The sequence below is a fragment of the Salvelinus fontinalis genome, chromosome 18 (genome assembly GCF_029448725.1).
Source record: "Salvelinus fontinalis isolate EN_2023a chromosome 18, ASM2944872v1, whole genome shotgun sequence".
NCBI lineage: Eukaryota > Metazoa > Chordata > Actinopteri > Salmoniformes > Salmonidae > Salvelinus > Salvelinus fontinalis.
In genome coordinates, this window is record NC_074682.1 from 4,151,217 (window position 1) to 4,172,680 (window position 21,464).

Below are 21,464 nucleotides of genomic sequence, written 5' to 3' on the forward strand. Positions count from 1 at the left end.
AGGGGCTCCAGTGTTGAGGATCAGCTTGGCAGATGTGTTGCTGCATACCCTCATCACCTGGGGTTGGCCCGTCATGAAGTCCAGGATCCATTTGCAGAGGGAGGTATTTAATCCCAGGATCCTTAGCTTAGTGATGAGCTTTGAGGGTACTATGGTGTTGAACGCTGAGCTGTAGTCAATGAATAGCATTCTCAGATAGGTGTTCCTTTTGTCCAGGTGGGAAAGGGCAGTGTGGAGTACAGTAGAGATTGCATCATCTGTGGATCTGTTTGGGCGGTATGCAAATTAGAGTGGGTCTAAGGTTTCTGGGATAATGGTGTTGATGTGAGCAATTACCAGCCTTTCAAAGCACTTCATGGCTACGTACGTGAGTGCTACGGGTCTGTAGTCATTTAGGCAGTTTGCCTTCGTGTTCTTGGGCACAGGAACTATGGTGGTCTGCTTGAAACATTTTGGTGAAGACACCTGTCAGTTGGTCAGCACATGCCCGGAGCACACGTCCTGGTAATCCGTCTGGCCCCGCAGCCTTGTGAATGTTGACCTATTTAAAGGTCTTACTCACGTCGGCTACGGAGAGCGTGATCACACAATCATCCGGAACAGCTGATGCTCTCATTTATGCCTCAGTGTTGCTTGCCTCGAAGCGAGCACATACGTGATTTAGCTTGGCTGGTAGGCTCGTGTCACTGGGCAGCTTGCGGCTGTGCTTCCCTTTGTAGTCTGTAATAGTTTGCAAGCCTTGCCACTTAAGACGAGCGCCGGAACCGGTGTAGAACAATTCAATCTTAGCCCTGTATTGACGCTTTGCCACTTTGATGGTTCGTCGCAGGGCATAGCGGGGCATTTCTTATAAGCCCTCATCGCAGGGCATTTCTCATAAGCTTCCGGGTTAGAGTCCCGCACCTTGAAAGCGGCAGCTCTACCCTTTAGTTCAGTGTGAATGTTGCCTGTAATCCATGGCTTCTGGTTGGGGTATGTACGTACAGTCACTGTGGGGACGATGTCCTCGATGCACCTATAGATAAAGCCAGTGACTGATGTGGTGTACTTCTCAATGCTATCGGAAGAAACCCGGAACATGTTCCAGTCTGTGATAGCAAAACAGTCCTGTAGTTTAGCATCTGCTTCATCGGAATACTTTTTTATAGACCGAGTCACTGGTGCTTCCTGCTCTAATTTTTGATTGTAAGCAGGAATCAGGAGGATAGAGTTGTGGTCGGATTTACCAAATGGAGGGCGAGGGAGAGCTTTGTACGCGTCTCTGTGTGTGGAGTACAGGTGATCTATAATTTTTTTCCCTCTGGTTGAACATTTAACATGTTGATAGAAATTAGGTAGAACTGATTTAAGTTTCCCTGCATTAAAGTCTCCGGCCACTAGGAGCGCCGTCTCTGGGTGAGTGGTTTCCTGTTTGCTTATTTCCTTATACAGTTGACTGAGTGCGGTCTTAGTGCCAACATCTGTCTGTGGTGGTAAATAAACAGCCACAAAAAGTATAGCTGAAAACTCTCTCGACAAGTAGTGTGGCCTGCAATTTATCACAAGATACTCTACTTCAGGCAAGCAAAATCTATTGACTTCCTTAGATTTGCACCAGCTGTTGTTTACAAATATGCACAGACCGCCCCCCCTCGTCTTACCGGAATGTGCTGTTCTATCTTGCTGGTGCAGTGCTAGTTGCATATCCATGCATCCACGATTCCGTGAAACAGGATATTACAGTTTTTTATGTCCCGTTGGTAGGATATTCGTGAACGTACCTCGTCTAATTTATTGTCCAATGATTGCACGTTGGCGAGTAATATTGACGGTAACGGCAGCTTTCCCACTCGCCTTCTGCGGATCCTCACGAGGCATCCCGCTTTGTGTCCTCTGTACCTGCGTCTCTTCCTCTTGCAAATAACTGGGATGTTGGCCTTGTCGGGTGTTCGGAGAATGTCCTGTGCGTCCTGCTTGTTCAAGAAAAAAGTATTTGTCTAATCCTAATCTAACACATAATAGCACAATGGGTTGGGCGCACGTAAAACTGCTGCCATTTCCTCTGGCGCCATTTTTATACCTGTGTACTCTGTTTGTCTGTTGCCAGTTTCTTCTTGTCAGGTCTTACCAGCGTGTTTTCCCATCTCCTTACTTTCTCAAGTTCTGTTTACAAGTTTCCCCGGTTCTGACCATTCTGCCTGCCTTTCTGTACCTGCCTGACTCTGACCTGTTTACGAACCTCTACCTGTCCTGACCCAGAGCCTGCATGCTGTTCTTTAATTTATTGACTCTACCCTGGATTACAGACCTCTGCCTGCCTTTGACCTGTCTTTTGCCTGCCCCCTGTTCGGGTCAATAAACATCTGTGACTCCAGCTGTCTGCATCTGGGTCTTAGCCTGAGTTCTGATAGATAATGATGATAGCAGAGATATTGGAGGACGGGTTCTATAACATCTCTGATGATAGCTATCTAGCTATCTTAGCTAGTAGTCTAAATGTAGAGTGTGCTGAATTGTTACAAATACTTCTTCGCTATCAGTTTCCCAAAAAGGTCTTGTGACGTGGTGAGGTTGGACCCAGGTGCAGAGAAGAGACATGACGAGGAATCAGTGGTTAAGGATAAACATAAATACTTTACTGATTAACAGTAGCCGCAGGATCACAGTACACTGGGGGGGAAAAAACACTAAGTCTCAAAAACTCACTCAGGAAACAAACACACACGGTAAACAAGTCAAGCTTCTGCAAAGGAAACCAGAAAACACACCTCTTTTAAAAGGGAAATCATAATGAGTAATAGGACACACCTATTGTGTGTATTGTATTGAGTGTCATTAATGTCTCTAGGACGGTCTCTGCCGCCCTCTGGTGACAGGTGGAACCATGACATGTCTTAGACTGCTTACAAGAAAGAAATGTAAATGTAAGTCACAGACTTTGTTGATTTCCATTGTTACTTGCAATGTTAAAAAGGGGAGAAAAAGAGAATCCTGTTTTGCTGCAGATTTGAGTCACCACTAAAATAGATATGTTCTTATTGAGTAGGCCTATATATCTGCTTATTCTAATTAATCAAATTAACAACACAGATCCTTATTATTTTGTAAGAAATATAAGGTATTTTTACTGTAGAAGCTCATATTTTGATTGTTTTCACTTGGTAATGAGTAGTAAGTAAGTATATGGTAATTGCTAATAGGTAACTATATACAGTATGTAGATGATGTACTATGTAGGTAGACAATCATTACAAGTACCCATAAAGATACACTTAATTTTAACTAGCTACTAAATCCTGTGTAACACCTAGTAATTACATTTTACTTAAGCAGATATGACATGTACTCTGTGGTGAACTGGTGTGTTTATCCTCCCACTTGCATGGCGCTTCCAGAAGCTTTCAAATGAAGGCCAGGCTGTTAGGTAATGTGCTTTATAAGTACACATTCACTACAAGTAAGTACCTTTCAAGATACACAATATTTAGCTAGTTAAAATTAAGTGTAACACCGACACAAAAAAAATTGTCTTTAGATCAACTTCATTACATTTTGGAAAGTAGTTATTATACCTAACGGAAACAGCCTATTTTCACATTAAATTATTATTACAGATTCAAACAGTACTGAATTTAGAAATAGTAATTCAAAATTATTATGTCAAATTGACTAAATATATTCCTGTTTATCAGACGACTGAATCAAATACCTCCAAAATGAATAAATCATGTCAGTTCTAGTTGTTTGATTTATGTCTGTCCAACTCAATCTGCTTACGTAAATCATAAATTACTTTTGTTTCTAATCTCTGGATGATTTCTTTTGGTATGTTGTCTGGGAATTTACGAATAAAGAATCAGCAAAAGGACACGTTTGTGACTCACCACCTGGATTTGATTTTATGTAGCAAAATTTGAAATAGTTTTTTTTACATTGATAAAAAGTAGAGACTCAGCTACAAAATGGTATATCATAAACTGCTTTTTTTGAGGAACAATGGGAAAGTAATTCTACTTTGAAAGTTGATAAACTTGTAAACTCACTTTTGAGAAAAGGGCCTTTGAATGTTTTGGTCCCTACTGGAGAGCTCTTTGGTCCCTACCTCATGCTTCAGGTGTAACCTGTGCTTGCTTGGGCCAGCTCTCTTTTTGATGGGAGGCTTAGATCATTCTCCTTGAATGACTGTTGTAGGAGAGTCAGGCGTGTTCTGTTGATGCTGAAAGACAAATTACAGGTACAAATATTTTAGCATTATTATAGAATAGATGCGAAATGGCATTCTGAGATAACATCACTACACACAGTTCATACACGTAATGGTAGCTAGCAAGCCAGCCATCGAACTTCAGCTGGCTAGCTAACAGCAAGCTTTACCTAGCAATACAATATTAGCAACATTAGCAATAACCCTAAACCTAAAGTTAACCAAATAGGTTCAATGTTAGCTAGTTAGCAAAGGGTTTAATTTTATAGACACAAGATGCTTCACTGCAGACCAATCCAAACTCATCTCTCAGCATATGCAGCCCACTCATTATCTTAGCTAGTCATGGCTAGCGGGAAGGTTGCTGACTTTTTCTGTGGCTAAACCAACTAGGCTCGTAATTAAAAAATTGTATTTGTATTTACAGATGGTATACAAGTTTGTTATTAAGGCACATGAAAGTTCACATTTCTGCCCCCAAAAAAACACATTTTGTTCAAACGGCTATCCTGTGAAGTCGTGACTTGTGACATACGCCTAGTTTCCTGAATCGGGTCACATTTATGTGACCATTTTATTTCAAAATGAAGGTTGTATTTTGCAAGTAGGTCACATGGGGAGAGGTGTTGCTTTATTTGTTTTTTGAAATCAGGTTTGCTGTTCATTTGCGCTACAGTATGTAAGATGGAAGGGAGTTCCATGCACTCATGGCTCTGTATAATACTGTACGTTTCCTTGAATTTGTTCTGGACCTGGTGACTGTGAAAAGACTCCTGGTGGCATGTCTGGTGGGGTAAATGTGTGTGTCAGTGCTGTGTGTAAGTTGACTATGCAAACAATTTGGAATTTCCTTCCTACACATGAATGTTCCTTATAAAAACAAGAAGTGACGCAGTCAGGCTTTCCTCAACTCTCAGCAAAGAGAGACTGGCATGCATAGTATTCATATAGTAATATTAGCCCTTTACAATGAAGAGCAAGACGTGCCAATCTGTTCTGGACCAGCTGCAGCTAAACTAGGTATTTCTTTGCAGCACTTGACAATATGACTGGACAATAATCACGATTAGATAAAACTAAACCTTGCATGACTTGCTTTGTGGAGTGTGGTGTCAAAAAAGCAGAGCATCTCTTTATTAGGGACAGATCTCTCCCTATATTTACAACCATTGAATCTATATGTTTTGACCATGACAGTTTACAGGTAACACCAAGTAATTTAGTCTACTCAACTTCAACAGCCACACCATTCATTACCAGATTCAGCTGGTCTAGAATTTAGGGAATGATTTTAGAGATGTTCAGGACCAGTTTATTACTGGCCACCCATTCCAAAACAGACTGCAACTCGTTGTTAAGAGTTTCAGTGACTTCATCAGCTGTCGTTGTATACATGGACACACAAGCTTTGTTAATGCCAGCGGCAGGTCATTGGTAAAAATAGGAAAGAGTAGAAGGCCTAGAGAGCTGCCCTGCGGTACACCACACTTTACATGTTTTACATTAGATAAGCTGCTATTAAAGAAAACCCTCTGAGATCTATTAGCTAGATAGCTCTGAATCTACGATAGGTTGAAAAGCCATAACACATACATTTTTCTCAAAAACAGGTTATGGTTAATAATGTCAAAGGCTGCACTGAAATCTAACAGTACAGCTCCCACAATCTTCTTAATATCAGTTTCTTTTAACCAAACATCAGTGATTTGTGTCAGTGCAGTACATGTAATTGGTCCTCCCAAAAATGTCCAACAGTTTGCTGAGAGCTGTCAGCAAGCTTATAGGTCTGCTGTTAGAACCAGTAAAAGCCGCTTTACCACTCTTGGGTAGCGGACTTACTTTGGCTTCCCTCCAGGCCTGAGGACAGAGACTTTCCTCTAGACTCAGATTAAAGATATGACAGATAGGACTGGCTATCGAGTCAGCTACCGTCCTCAATAGCTTTCCATCTAAGTTGTCAATGTCAGGAGGTTTGTCATTATTGATCGATAACAATCATTTTCCCACCTCTCCCACACTAACTTTACAAAATTCAAACTTGCACTGCTTTTCTTTCATTATTTGTTTTTTTTAACATTAATATAATTGCTCACTGTTCGTTGTTGGCATTTCCTGCGCAACAGGTGTAAATATATTGATCATGACAGTGTTATGACCATATTATGACAGGTTATGACCGTGTCATAATTTATTATGACACTGGTTGTCAAGAAAGTGTTACTGGTCGCTCCTATAGAATTCTATGGTCATTCCCACTAAGGACATCTTTGAAAGGTTGATATCCCAGGTTTATATGTGCTGTGTCTGCAATACCATGGGTACGGTGCTATACCATGAAACACTTATCTTGAAGAAAGCCCCCAACTTAAAGAAATAAAAAGTGCCTTTCTTCTGGAACCAAGTTACATGTTCCTCAGTACAAAAACACACACACAACAAAAAAGAGCCATACCCCGCGGTGCTGGGCCCAGTCAGGTCTTTGATACATTCACCCTCTCCCCCGCTGAAAGATCAGCCACACAATCTTGCCACCATTGTAACAGGTTGTAATCATGTCCTGGTCTCCAGCACGGGAACAGAAGAGGAATATCTAATGCAGTAGTCTCAGGTTGGACTACTCCAAATCAACTTGGTTCTGACACGCACACACGCACGCACACACACACACACACACACACACACACACACACACACACACACACACACACACACACACACACACACACACACACACACACACACACACACACACACACACACACACAAACGCAAGCTTTGCAGGTCCATTAACCCATTTAATTACCTCTCACACCCTACAGTAACCTACGGATCATGAGAACACCTCCATAAATCAGCAGAAATAATCAATTTATTGACACTTTATACAGTGTCCTGTAATACTTAGTTTGAAGTGAGACACCTTTGGTCATTCTGTAACGATTGTTCTCTTCCTCGTCTGAGGAGGAGCATGGATCGGACCAAAACGCAGCTTGTGGGGAATACATGTTTGATTTATAAAAAAAAAAAACGAAATGAAGAACACTGACAAACTATACAAAACAACAAACGACGTCAACAGACCTGAACATGTGAACTTACATAACACGAAGAACGCACGAACAGGTACAGACTAAACAAACAAAACAGTCCCGTGTGGTACAAACACTGACACGGAAGACAATCACCCACAAACAAACAGTGAGAACAGCCTACCTTAATATGGTTCTCAATCAGAGGAAACGTAAAACACCTGTCCCTGATTGAGAACCATATCAGGCTAGTTGAATGAACCCAACATAGAAACACAGAACATAGAATGCCCACCCCAACTCACGCCCTGACCATACTAAACAAAGACAAAACAAGGGAAAACAGGTCAGGAACGTGACACATTCATAACACATCCATAGAGACTCTATCCTATAACGCTGTACTTCACTTAAAGTCAGACCCCTTTGGTCATTTATAACATATACATAAATGCCTTGTATCATATGACGCTGTACTTACTATAAAGTCAAACCCCTTTGGTCATTCGTAACGCATGATGATGGAAACACAAATGTATTAACCCTTAGGAAATTATCACTAACAGCTAAAATAAATAAAGACATGTTTAAACCAAACATTTCCCTTTATTTGTACATTTTTTAAAACAATACAAATATATGAAGTTTCAATAAGTCCAGCAATGCAATTACATTAAACATTACACAGGGCTGTGAATAGTGTAGCTTGTCCGTGAACTGGCGGACTAATGGTTCTTGCCTCTCTTCCTACTCGAGGTACTGCATATTGGTTACAACTTTAATAGTAACAAATAAAGTTAGCAGGTCTGTTAGGAAACGCCTTTGTCACACCATCTGGATGTGCTGCGCCAGAAACTCTAAATGGGAAGATGGGAAACTCCATTCAATTTGTTTTATTATATTCCTCTTTCATTTACAAATCTCATGACGAGTTTATGAGACATGGTTGTATCTAGGGGATTTGTATTTTGCTGAGCCTGCTAGCTAGCTACATTTCTTCTATCTACCAACTGCTGTGAAGTCACAGAAAATATTGAGGTAGCTATTGAGGTAGCTACAGTATGTAATCTAACTCAACCCTTTACTACAAACTAATTTAAATGAGTTTGAAGTAAACAAGTGGGACATTTGATTTGTGAACTCATCACATGATCAGCGTCTCGACAGAAACACTAAAAAAGTACTTCCGGGTCATGGAATTAAAAGTTAAAATAAAAGTCCCCCATGTAATAGTAGAAAAGTGTCAATAACCATTCATTATATATAAAAAATGATTGTCTAAACATTAACAATGGTTCATATTTGTTCATTTTTAAGTGACATTTGCAGTAATTAAATTTGTATTATAAAACATAGTCCAGGGTCAAATAAATGCCCCCAATGTGAATCACTGTATATGGAATACATATTGGCTTAGAGCAAGAACTATTTTGGGTGCCAGAGTAAAAGTATTGTAGGGAAGCCTCCGAGTGGTGCAGCGGTCTAAGGCACTGCATCGCAGTGCTTGAGGCGTCACTACAGAATCATGTAGTAACCAAAAAAGTTACAAAGCAATCAAAATAGATTTTAGATTCTTCAAAGACAGCTTTGTAAAATCTTGGCATTCTCTCAACCAGTTTCATGAGGAATGCTTTTACAACAGTATTGAAGGAGTTCCAACATATGCTGAGCACTTGTTGGCTGCTTTTCCTTCACTCTGCAGTACAATTCATCCCAAACCATCTCAATTGGGTTGAGGTCAGGTGATTGTGGAGGCCAGGTCATCTGATGCAGCACTCCATCACTCTCCTTCTTGGTCAAATAGTCCTTACACAGCCTGGAGGTGTGTTGGGTCGTTGTCCTGTTAAAAAACAAATGATAGTCCCACTAAGCGCAAACCAGATGGGATGGTGTATCGCTTCAGAATGCTGTGTTAGCCATGCTGTTTAAGTGTACCTTGAATTCTAAATAAATCACAGACAGTGTCACCAACAAAGCACCCCCACACCATCATACCTCCTCCTCCATGCTTCACGGTGGGAAGCGCACATGCGGAGATCATCCATTCACCCACTCTGCTTCTCACAAAGACACGGCGGCTGGAACAAAAAATCCCAAATTTGGATTCCTCAGACCAAAGGACAGATTTCCACCGGTCTAATGTTCATTGCTCATGTTTATTGGCCCAAGCAGGTCTCTGCTTCTTATTGATGTCCTTTAGTAGTGGTTTCATTGCAGAAATTCAGCCACGGCCTGATTCACACAGTCTCCTCTGAACAGTTGACGCTGAGATGTGTCTGTTACTTGAATTCTGTGAAGCATTTATATGGACTGCAAACTGAGGTGCATTTAACTCTAATGAATTTATCCTCTGCAGTAGAGGTAACTCTAGGTCTTCCTTTCCTGTGACGGTCCTCATGAGAGCCAGTTTCATCATAGCTGTCACGCCCTGACCTTAGAGAGCTTTTTATGTCTCTATTTTGGTTTGGTCAGGGTGTGATTTGGGTGGGCATTCTATGTTCTTTGTATTTCTTTGTTTTGGCCGGGTATGGTTTTCAATCAGGGACAGCTGTCTATCGTTGTCTCTGATTGGGAACCATACTTTTTCCCACATGGTTTTTGTGGGTAGTTATTTTCTGTTTAGTGTTTTGTACCTGACAGGACTGTTTCGGTTTCGGTTATTCTCTTTGTTATGTTGTTAATAGTGTTCAGTTTCAATAAAAAGCATGAACACTTACCACGCTGCGCTTTGGTCCGATTCCTGTTCTTCAGACGACGAAAACCGTTACAATAGCACTTTGTATAACACTTTTTTGGTTACTTCATGATTCCATATGTGTTATTTCATAGTTTTCATATCTTCACTATTATTCTATAATGTATTAAATAGTCAAAATAAAGAAAAACCATTGAATGAGTAGATGTGTCTAAACTTTGGACTGGTACTGTATTCACAATTAACCATAATCCCAACTCTTAATGTTACTACCCTGCATGAATCTGCAGGTAGCTAACCATCCAGGTTCGATGTTAGCTAGATAGCTAACATTAGGCTATAACTAGCAATGCAAATGGCTCTCAGATACGAATAATATTACTACACAGATCATACACGTAACGTTAGCTATCGAGCCAGCCAGTTAATGTTAGCTAGCTTAGCTAACGGTACACTTTAACTTGCAATGAAAACGACTTTCTGACAAAATTACATATTTTGATCAAATAAAACAACATTTACGTTCAAATGCCTCTCCTGTCAAGTAGTGACGCATGATATACTCCTAGTTTCCTGAAACGAGTCAGATATTGACTATGCACCCAAGAGGGAAAGAGGTTGCCCATCCCAGAAATGTTTTAGTGAAATATAATATAATATATAACATTTTGCAGACGCTTTTATGCAATGTGACGTACAGTCGTGCGTGAATATAGTTTTACGTATGGGGGGTCCAGGGAATCAAACCCAATATCCTAGCGTTGCAATGCTCTACCAGGATGCATGACAGGGTTACAAATGCTTTGTGAAGCCTCAATTTATAAGGCCTTTATTAAGTGGTGCTTATACCACCCTTTATAAAGCACACGTTTATGTCATATTTGACATTGTGGGTTATGTCACATTTGACATTGGTGGTTATGTCACACAGTTATGTCACATTTATGAACCTTTTATAACGCATGACATATGGTTATAGATTATTTGTAACACCTTTAAAGCTGCACGTCATTTTAAGCGGGACCAAAATCACCATAGGCCTCATGGTCAAATCCCTGAGCAGTTTCCTTCCTCTCCGGCAACTGAGTTAGGAAGGAAACCTGTATATTTGTAGTTACTGGGTGTATTAATACACCGTCCAAAGCCTATGTCCCTTGCTTGTGTTTCTTGGCCCAAGCAAGTCTCTTCTTATTATTGGTGTCCTTTAGTAGTGGTTTCTTTGCAGCAATTCGACCACGAAGGCCTGATTCACACAATCCCCTCCGAACAGTTAATGTTGAGATGTGTCCGTTACCTGAACTCTGTGAAGCATTTATTTGGGCTGCAATTTCTGAGGCTGGTAACTAATGAATTCATCCCTTGCAGCAGAGGGATCTCTGGGTCTTCCTTTCCTGTGGCGTTCCTCATGAGAGCCAGTTTTATCATAACACTTGCACTTGAAGAAACTTCAATTTTTTTTGAAATTTTCCAGATTAACTGACCTTCATGTCTTGAAGTAATGATGGACTGTCGTTTCTCTTTTCTTATTTGAGCTGTTCTTGCCATAATATGGACTTTGTCTTTTACCAAATAGGGCTATCTTCTGTATACCACCCCTACCTTGTCACAACACAACTAATTGGCTGAAACGCATTAAGAAGGAAAGAAATTAGACAAATTAACTTTTAACAAGGCACACCTGTTAATTGAAATGCATTCCAGGTGACAACCTCATGAAGCTGGTTGAGAGAATGCCAACAGAGTGCAAAGCTGTTATCAAGGCAAAGAGTGGCTATTTTGAAGGATCTCAAATATAAAATATATTTTGATTGTTTAACACTTTTTTGGTTACTACATGATTCCATATGTGTTATTTAATTATTTTGATGTGTAAAGGTTCCGCACTGGCGGCAGAGAAGTCAGACGCAGGAGAGCAAAAACTGTGGTTCCAACGGCTCAGTTTAATAATAAAAACCCACCGGATACAGAACAATAAGAAATGGGTACATAACCCGACGCACACCAGAACACCTCTCCTTGTTCGGGCGACGTTCGGCGGTCGACGTCACCGGTCTTCTAGCCATTGCCGATCCACCTTTCATTTTCCATTTGTTTTGTCTTGTCTTCCCACACACCTGGTTTCAATCCCATCAATTACATGTTGTGTATTTAACCCTCTGTTCCCCACATGTCCTTGTCCGGTATTGTTTATTTGTAAGTGCTTGTGCATGTAAGAAAGAAAGGGACAGGGACAGGGTAAGGGGGGATACCAAGTCATTTTTTGCACCATCATCACTGCTAGCTATCTTGACTCTCAAAAGCTGCTGCTTACTTCTGAAGATCACTTCAGATTTTAGCACCGCCCTAAAATCCCGATTCAAATTCCACACAAACCTTCAAATAGGTATGTAATGACACATTATATAAACTCTTTATAGTGTTTTATTTACATTTTAGAGGCGACAAGGTGATAAGTTGTACAGATCGAGTGAAAAAAGCCGTTGCTCCACATGACATCTCTCCTTCTCACTATCACGCAATAGGTTTAGCTTCCCCACCCGCCATTTTTAAAAAGACCCGACGGAGCTCATTGCCTTCTTGAATTATGCAGAGATGTTCATCATGAAGGTCTCGTCATTGATTTCGTTGGAAAGGGGAGAAATTGTACTTTACAATGGTATTGATATTACAGTTGATCTGGAAGAATTACGTTTTTTGGGCGCTAAAATTAGGTCAATTGTACGGACCAGCGCGATGTACAAAAGTGAGTTAGTTCACGTTAGCTAGCTAGTGTTATGACATGAGTATGAATTTGTCATTTTTTATTTGTAATGTTTTAGGGACTCCTGAGAAAACCAGCAAACCAGGCTGTCATCTTGTGAAACAGTGGATGTAAAGAATCTAACTAGCTAAAACATTTACTGCACATTGAATTTACAATTGTGTTAACTTGCTTTGCTTATATTTGCCATGCAATACAGCTGAGTAAGCTAGCTTTATTTATTTGCTTATTGTGTAGTGGAGGATAAAAATAACTGTATGCCTATGGATGTGTAGCTAGCTACAGTATGTGGCTGATCTGTATATGAACTCTAAAACGTTTAGTATGAATATTAGTTCAGAACCTATTTATGAACCTCAGCTATCATAGTTGTTGTATCGACTTCAAGTCTGACTGGCATTAATGAAGCCTATGGATAGAGTAGAATATAATAACTTTATTGTGCCAAGGACGCAAGTCCTATATACACATGTACTGTAGTTATTACCACGCATGAGATCCCCCACATTGTAGCCTGTACATTGAATATATTCACTGATCATGTACTCTTTCTTGGCAAATAAAGGTGTGGTTCAGGTATGAATCTCTGTGAGACATTCTTTGTCAGTCATATCCAATACCAGGTGTATCAAACTCTATTCTTTGAATGATGCTGTGTCTGCATGTATGTATTACAATTATACACTTCAACAGTGTTTACCACTCCTGCTCCTGGGGCATCAATGATTACACATTGTAACTATACAATAGACTAGAAACATGATTTAAGTAAAGGCTGATATGTAATTCAAGTATACAGAAATACACCTATGCATATCTAACTCCCTTCATCTGCATTAATCTGAGGACACAGGATAGGTGTGGTATTCCGATGAGATACTTAATTTCAACCAGTGGAGAATGTGAAACGCTTTACTGAAAGTTCATTATCCAGGTGCTTTAAATACATAAGGCATGCATTATACATATTATAATTGTAATATTATAATATGAATACAAGTTCAATCTGTACTTCAATGAATAAAAAAAGAGGAAGAAAGAGGAGGTGGGGAGAGAGGGGTGGAAGACAGAAAATGAAAGAGGTCAAACAGAGGTGCAGGGAAGACAGCATATGATTAATGAATTACAGTGCTACCCTAATATTATCTCGCATCATCACAAATACATAGTGTCTCTAGCTGTGTCTCCTAACCAGCCTTGGGCTCCCTGTCGGCCCGAAGGTTATCTTAAGAGCAGGTGAGGGGGCGATGACGGGACTGGCTTCCTCTCTCAGATCAAAACATACCTGCAGACGAGAGACAGATGGATAGAGAGAGAGCATGATTAAGCTTTGTTGTTTTTATTCTAACACAGTCAGTCATTATAATCATCAGGAGGTGAACTGCAAAACTGACCTTGGATCATTAACTCTGGGACTACTACATCACGGTCTGTATTTCAATGTAAAGCATCTCTTTAATAATACTTCCTGTATTATAAAAGTATAATGTCACTGATAACAACTCATGAAAACATTGGATAGATAGATACATGTGCATGTGCAGCATGTGACAATAACAGGATCATATCAAGGATAGCGTCACAAATGAATGCATGAATACCACTTGAAGCTTTATGATGACTTGATCATTTGAATCAGCTATGTAGTGCTAAGGCAAAAACAAAAATGTGCACCCCTTTGGGTTCCCAGGACTAGGACTGAGAAGCGCTGCTCTTCATTGGGACCTCTCAATCTGCAGACAGGCTTTCACAGCTCTCTGTATCCGAGGACAGAAAACATCACAAGAAATAGACTACACAAATGTTCCTGCTCTATTCAGAATAGCCTACTCTCTCATTTTGACAGCTGGGCCTGCTATCCTTTCACCCTTCTCCAAAAAATACAAATGTTTGCCATTATCAACAGTGGCACTGGGACTAAAACAATATCCTACATAGTGTGGGAGGACTGCACCTAAAAAAGCTGGAGACTCATAACTAATCGAAGAGCACGCATGTACATGTGTGAACAAAAGATGAGGACTCAGTGGTTGGGTTCACTTGAAGTTGCAGCACAGCAAGATTCTCAGTAGACGGGGGCTTGGAATGTCGGGAACAACCCCGTTGTCAGTGTTTCTAGATTATCCTCCTGATAAAGCAGGTCCTCCACCTGCTGAATCTGGAATGCTCAAAAGAAACAAATCTGTATTAGTGACGATACATTTGTCAGCAACAGGGGCTTGACAGTCCAGTGAAAATGGCTGAGTGTTTATGTAGTGTACATCTTAAAATTAGCAGCTGACATCTTAAGGGTTTTTTAATGAATGCGAGACAGGTTCCATGTACAACAAGACAGGCAGAGAGGAAGACAGAAAAAGAACACAGAACAGTTTAATTACTTCTGGTTATGGACACTTTTGCCAGCAATAAAGCTTCCACTGCGTGTTCCTCAGACAGTTAACATACATCTGGAAATAACTACATTTTTGACCCCTTGATGAGCTCACACTCTGAAAGTAAATAAAATAGCTTATTTTCTGTAGATATTAACACAATAACTGAGTTATAACCGTTCAATCTAAAGCAGCAGATGTCATTTTCAGGATACGTCAATACAGCACAGAAAGCAATCTTATTGTCACGCCCTGACCTTAGTTATCTTTGTTTTCTTTATTATTTTGGTTAGGTCAGGGTGTGACAAGGGTGGTATATGTGTTTTTGTCTGGTCTAGGGTTTTTGTATGTCTAGGTTGTGTGTGTAGTCTCGGCATAGTAGGTCTATGGTGGCCTGGATTGGTTCCCAATCAGTGGCAGCTGTTTATCGTTGTCTCTGATTGGGGATCCTATTTAGGTTGCCATTTTTCCAGTTTGGTTTGTGGGTGATTGTCTATGTTGATGTTGCATGTCTGCACTCGTTATCATTAGCGTCACGTTCGTTTGTTATTTTGTATAGTTTGTAATAGTTCTTTAGTTGTCATTAAATAAGATCTATTCACATCCCGCTGCTCTTTGGTCTCCTCATTACGACGATCGTGACACTTACGAGGTTTGATGAGGAAGATGTCAAGGGTTTTTATACAGAAAGTAACTCCTCTCATGATTTTACAATATGCATAATACAAGTAATTATTATTTTCATTCTACTATGTCAATATTTACCTTTAAGGACATCCATTTCTGCCGACTCCATCCATGAAGTATCCAAAAGCAGTCGCTGCTTTGTTGTTGGCCGCAGTGTCCAGATAGAACATCTGAACAAGAGGTAACCTACGCTTAACACCAGACTGGTATTGTGGTTGTTCATTAGGTAATGGGAAATGTGCAATATGCATACAAAATAACATACTTACCTTCCTTCAAAATCCATCTATACCGCCAAAGATGACAATGTTGTATCTTGAAAAAAAGCATTGGAAATAAAAGTGAAATGTTTAACCTATTAACCGGCTTCATTTTTTTATGTATTAGCAGTTGATGAAGAACAACACCATACATCATTGAAAATTTGTCTATGAATAAGTAGGAATAAAAAAGTGAAAATAACTTCTTAGGTTTGATGGAGACATTATACATCTTAGTACCTTATTCATTTATGATTTGTATCAATGTGGACAAGAGACAGGGGAGCAGGAACAGAGTATTTTTGCCAAGCAATGCAACGAAGCTAGATCATTCTGGCAAATGATACCTGCACCATCTACACGCTGCAAAGACTCCCTAACTCATCACCATTGTACACGATGGCCCGTTGCTTGGAGACTTCCTTTGACCATTCTAAGGCCTGCATGGGACATCCTTGCCTTAATGACCCTGATTTTCTGGTCTAACTCTTCATCTGACATATCAGAATAGCATTCCCAAAAAGCTAACCGTTACACTGTCATGAAATATGATTATATATGAAACAAATAGGGCATGGCCTGCTTATGAGTTGCCATGAAGAAAAGTTAGATGAATTCAACTGAAAATGGCGAGAACAGGCGTTCGTAGCTAAATGTTTTTGGTTAGCTTGAGAATAATAATTGCATGATTTATCATTCTACGGTATGTATGTATGTAATATAGTAGAATGTTATGAACCGACACTGAATCGTAGGAGCTAAATACTAGCTATGTAGAAGTTGGACGGAAGAACGCCCAGTGCCGCTTACCTAAGATGCCATCATCACACAGTCCTTCGTAGGTGTCCGCTATGGCTTCCTTTGTGTTGAAAGAAAGGCTGTATTGAACAATATTGGTTGTAGCCAAACTGACACTCAAAAAATTGCCAAAATGGAGGGTGGTTGATAGCAAAATTAGAGTTTTGTTTACCAAATACATTTTTTGTTCTCTAAATATTTTTGGGGGAATAAAATGCTTAAAGATTTGCGGTCTATTACAAAATATTTGATTGCAAAAAATATCTGTTTTACTTTGAAGCCTCGTTTTTGCTTTCAGAACAATTATTGTTGATTGAAAGTAAAAAAGCTTTGCTCTCGACCAAAAAAACATACATTTGTTGCGAGTTGGGGAGGAGGGCTAATAGCTGAACAATAGACTATTCAACCTTTACTGAAGAATAGTCTAATAGCCGGGCTCGGTGTGAAAAAACCCTGTCCTATCACAGACCAGATTTGCCCTAATGACCAAGGGTGAGTTAGAGCACTGATTATGCTTTTGGGTCCCAATGCACTACTGTGTCTCTAACTGACAATGAATGGGCAATACAAACCAAATAATAAACGGATAATTGTGCACGACATCAATGGTAGCTGTGGTCAGTAGTTGTGGTCTGTAGTAGTCAGTATTTGTGGGGATTCTTTTTGTGATGGTGGTTAGAGCTGTTGCTGTGAGGTATTACCACCACACCGGCAGTCATGAGTCATGATTGCAGTAAAAGGTCAGGGTAATCTCCTCTGTTGCACTCTGGACATGTGTTGGCAGTATCCAACTCATTAACGGCCATCAGGTCCTAATGGGCTCGTACACAGAGCTCTATTGTACACTCTGACATCAATGCAAATGCAATCGGATATCACAGCAAACACTTACCATCAAAACAGTGTCCTGCTTTTAAAACTCACCTCACTGTGATGATTCATTTGAAAAAAGAAGTTCAACAGCAGGTTGAAACTGAGTGTAAAACATTGTAGTTGTGGATGTTGTTTTTAAAGCCTAACACAATGAAATGGACAGCACTTTCTAAGGGGATGATTCATTCAAAACATCCATATGCATATTAGAGCTTATGCATAGGCTTATGAGCCCAAGCCCCCCAAAAAATATGTATTAAAATGATGATTGTGCCATTATACAATATACATAGCCTACCGCATATTAGGCATGTCAGAAAAACAAAAAATAAAACTGATTTAAGATGTCTTTGATACATAATTGGTCTAGCCTATACTCGAGTAATCACCTTTGAGTGTGGACTGTATTATTATGCATACTGGATGGACTGGTTACATTATGCTACTGTCCAAAATTTATATCCATGAATATGGGAGAGAACTTATGTCCCTAGGTGATGCTGTTGGTTCATTGATTGTGCAGGGCGGCTCACAGTTAGCCTACAATTATAGTGCATTTTATTCTCATAATTAATTGGGTGACACATTACCTTTAGCTATAGAGAATAACTCACCGGTGTGTTTCCATCTCCTCCTTTCTCTCCTCTATTCATTTCTCGAGCATGCAGAGAGCCTGTCAACAGTTTAGTAAAAAATGCTTAATTGCAGATTTCACTTGGTTTCCCAAATGAAGCACTGGGTACCTGCAGGAACAGGGTTGGAGAGCCCATGGCATACAGAGTACTGGGTAGCTGTAGGAACAGGGTTGGAGAGCCCATGGCATACAGAGTTTGGGCGGAGTATCACCTGTCGTGCAGCGAGAGCATGCTCCACAAACAGTGGTTGATGCATGGAGTGAAATAAGTGTTGTTATATTTACATATCAGCTGTTCATATTAAGCATATACTCCACTATTAAACTGAAGTAGCCTATCCAGCATTATTGAAAAACGGACCGGCAGGAAAGCATTGGCCTCCATTCGCTTTTCGAGTGCATACCGATGACATGCGCACCAGAGACACATGCTCTGCGGGAAAATCTCGTCAACAAAGGCCTGGAAAACTGATGGAGCATTCATCAACCCGTACGGCATGACAAGGTACTCATAGTGCCCTGAGGTGGTACTGAAAGCCGTCTTCCACTCGTCCCCCTCCCGGATACGCACCAGGTTGTAAGCGCTCCTGAGATCCAATTTTGTGAAGAAGCCCCGTGCATTGACTCGATGCACTGGCAACGAGAGGCAGCCGGTAGCTGTACCTCACAGTGATCTGATTGATACCTCGATAGTCAATACACGGGCGCAGACCCCCATCCTTCTTCTTCACAAAAAATAAACTTGAGGAGGCAGGTGAGGTGGAGGGCCGAATGTGTCCCTGCCCCAAGGATATATTTCCATAGCCACCGTCTCCTCCTGTGACAGAGGATACACGTGACTCCTGGGAAGTGCTGCGTCTACCAAGAGATTTATCGCACAATCCCCCCGTCGATGAGATGGTAATTTAGTCGCCCTCTTCTTACAAAAGGCGAGAGCCAAATCGACATATTCTGAGGGGATGCGCACGGTGGAGACCTGGTCAGGACTTTCCACTGTAGTCGCACTGATGGAAACCCCCACACACCTCCCTGAGCACTCTCGTGACCACCACTTGAGAGCCCTCTGTTGCCACGAAATAGTGGGGTCATGACAGGCCAACCAGGGTAGGCCCAGCACCACGGGAAACGCAGGAGAATCAATAAGGAAGAGACTGATTCTCTCCTTATGACCCTCCTGCGTAACCATGTCTAGTGGAGCAGTGGCCTCCCTAATCAGCCCTGACCCTAATCGACTATCTAGGGCATGCACAGGGAAGGGTAGATCCACAGGAACAAGGGGGATCCCTAAACTATGGGCAAATGAACGGTCAATAAAATTCCCAGCTGCGCCTGAATCTACGAGCGCCTTATGCTGGGAATGCGGGGGAAACTTAGGAAATGAAATAAACACATACATGTGAGCAACAGGGGGCTCTAGGTGAGCCTGGTGCCGACTCACCAGGGGTGACACGATAGTGCCCTGCCTGCTGCCTCGACTCCCCGAGGAACCCCCCCAGCATCGACCAGCAGTGTGCCCTCTGTGGCCACAGATGGTGCAGGGAATGGCCCCTCCTCCAGTCGCCCTAAGCGCAACACCTCCCAGCTCCATGGGCGTCGGAGCGGAGGTGCTGGGGAATGGAACTGACAGGCCCCGATCCGGACATCCTCGGGCAGTCAGCAGGTTGTCCAGCCGGCTGGACAGGTCCACCAGCTGGTCCAATGTGAGGGTGGTGTCTCAGCCGGCCAACTCCCAACGGACGTCCTCGCGCAGACTGCACCGGTAGTGATCGATCAGGGTCCTGTCGTTCCATCCCGCGCTGGTGGCCAGGGTCCGGATGTCCAATGCAAAATCCTGCGCGCTCCTCGTCCCCTACCTTAGGTGGAACAGTCGTTCACCCGCCACTCAACCCTCAGGCGTGTGGTCGAAAACAGCCCAAAAGCGACGGGTGAACTCTGCGTAATGGTCCAACGCTGCGTCTCCCTCACTCCATACGGCGTTGGCCCACTCCAGGGCTTTGCCTGAGAGGCAGGAGACGAGGGCGGACACGCTCTCACGTCCCGAAGGAGCCGGGTGGACGGTCGCCAGATAGATCTCAAGCTGGAGTATGAACCCCTGGCCTCCGGCAGCCTTCCCATCATACTCCCTCGGAGCGCGACCCAAATCCCGCTGGAACCAGGCGAAGGAAGGTTGACAGTGGGACCTGCTGTAGTGGGGCTGGTGGAGGCGCTGGACGACCTCCTCCTCTCTCCCAACGATCCATCTTCTGCAGAACGCGATCCATGGCGTTGCCCAGATGTTGCAATATGGTCACGTGCTGCTGGACGCGCTCCTCTATCTCCACAGGGAGGGCGTCTGCTCCTGCTGACTCCATTCTTCGGGTGAGTGATTCTGTAAGGGTCCTGTGACATAAGGCCGGTGACGTCGACCGCTGAACGCCGCCCGAACAAGGAGAGGGACCGACTTCGGTGGAAGTAGTGACAGATATGTTGTCAGCTAAGTGAACAACCTAAAGCCTATGGCAGAGAGCATAGCCAGATAGCATACAGTAGGCCAACTCATATTCTGAAATACATATCTTCATATCATGTTTCTTTAGACCTGACTAAAATAAATAATGGATTTATTGTGATGATGTATTGTATATTAAATTGATTTAATATGCTTTTTATAAAAGGCGGCATCAAAGGCTTGTATAAAGCTTGTATGCTTGGAGGCCTGGATATGCTAAACCTGTTTACGTTAATTAATGGTCAAATACCTTGAGGCTGACGAAATGTCATGACTTCCACAGCCCTAGCTGCGGTCAGTAATTTTGTGGTTGTGGTCATTAGTTACGTGGTCCGGTAGTTGTGTGGTCAGTAGTTGTGGTCAGTTGTTGTGGTCAGTAATTATGGTAGTTGTGTTGTTGTGGTCAGTAATTGTGTGGTCAGTAATTGTAGTCAGTAGTTGTGGTCTTTAGTTGTGGTCAGTAGTTTTGTGGTTGTGGTCAGTAGTTGTGGTTTAGTAGTTGTGGTCAGTAGTTGTGTGGTTGTGGTCAGGAGTTGTGTTCAGTAGTGGTTAGTAATTGTGGTTCAGTACGTGTGGTCAATAGTTGAGTGGTTGTGGACAGTGGTTGTGGTCAGTGTCTAAACTACAGTTGTTGCGTGTGAAAACGAAGCGATCGGGTGAAATTAAGTGAGTGAATGAAGATAG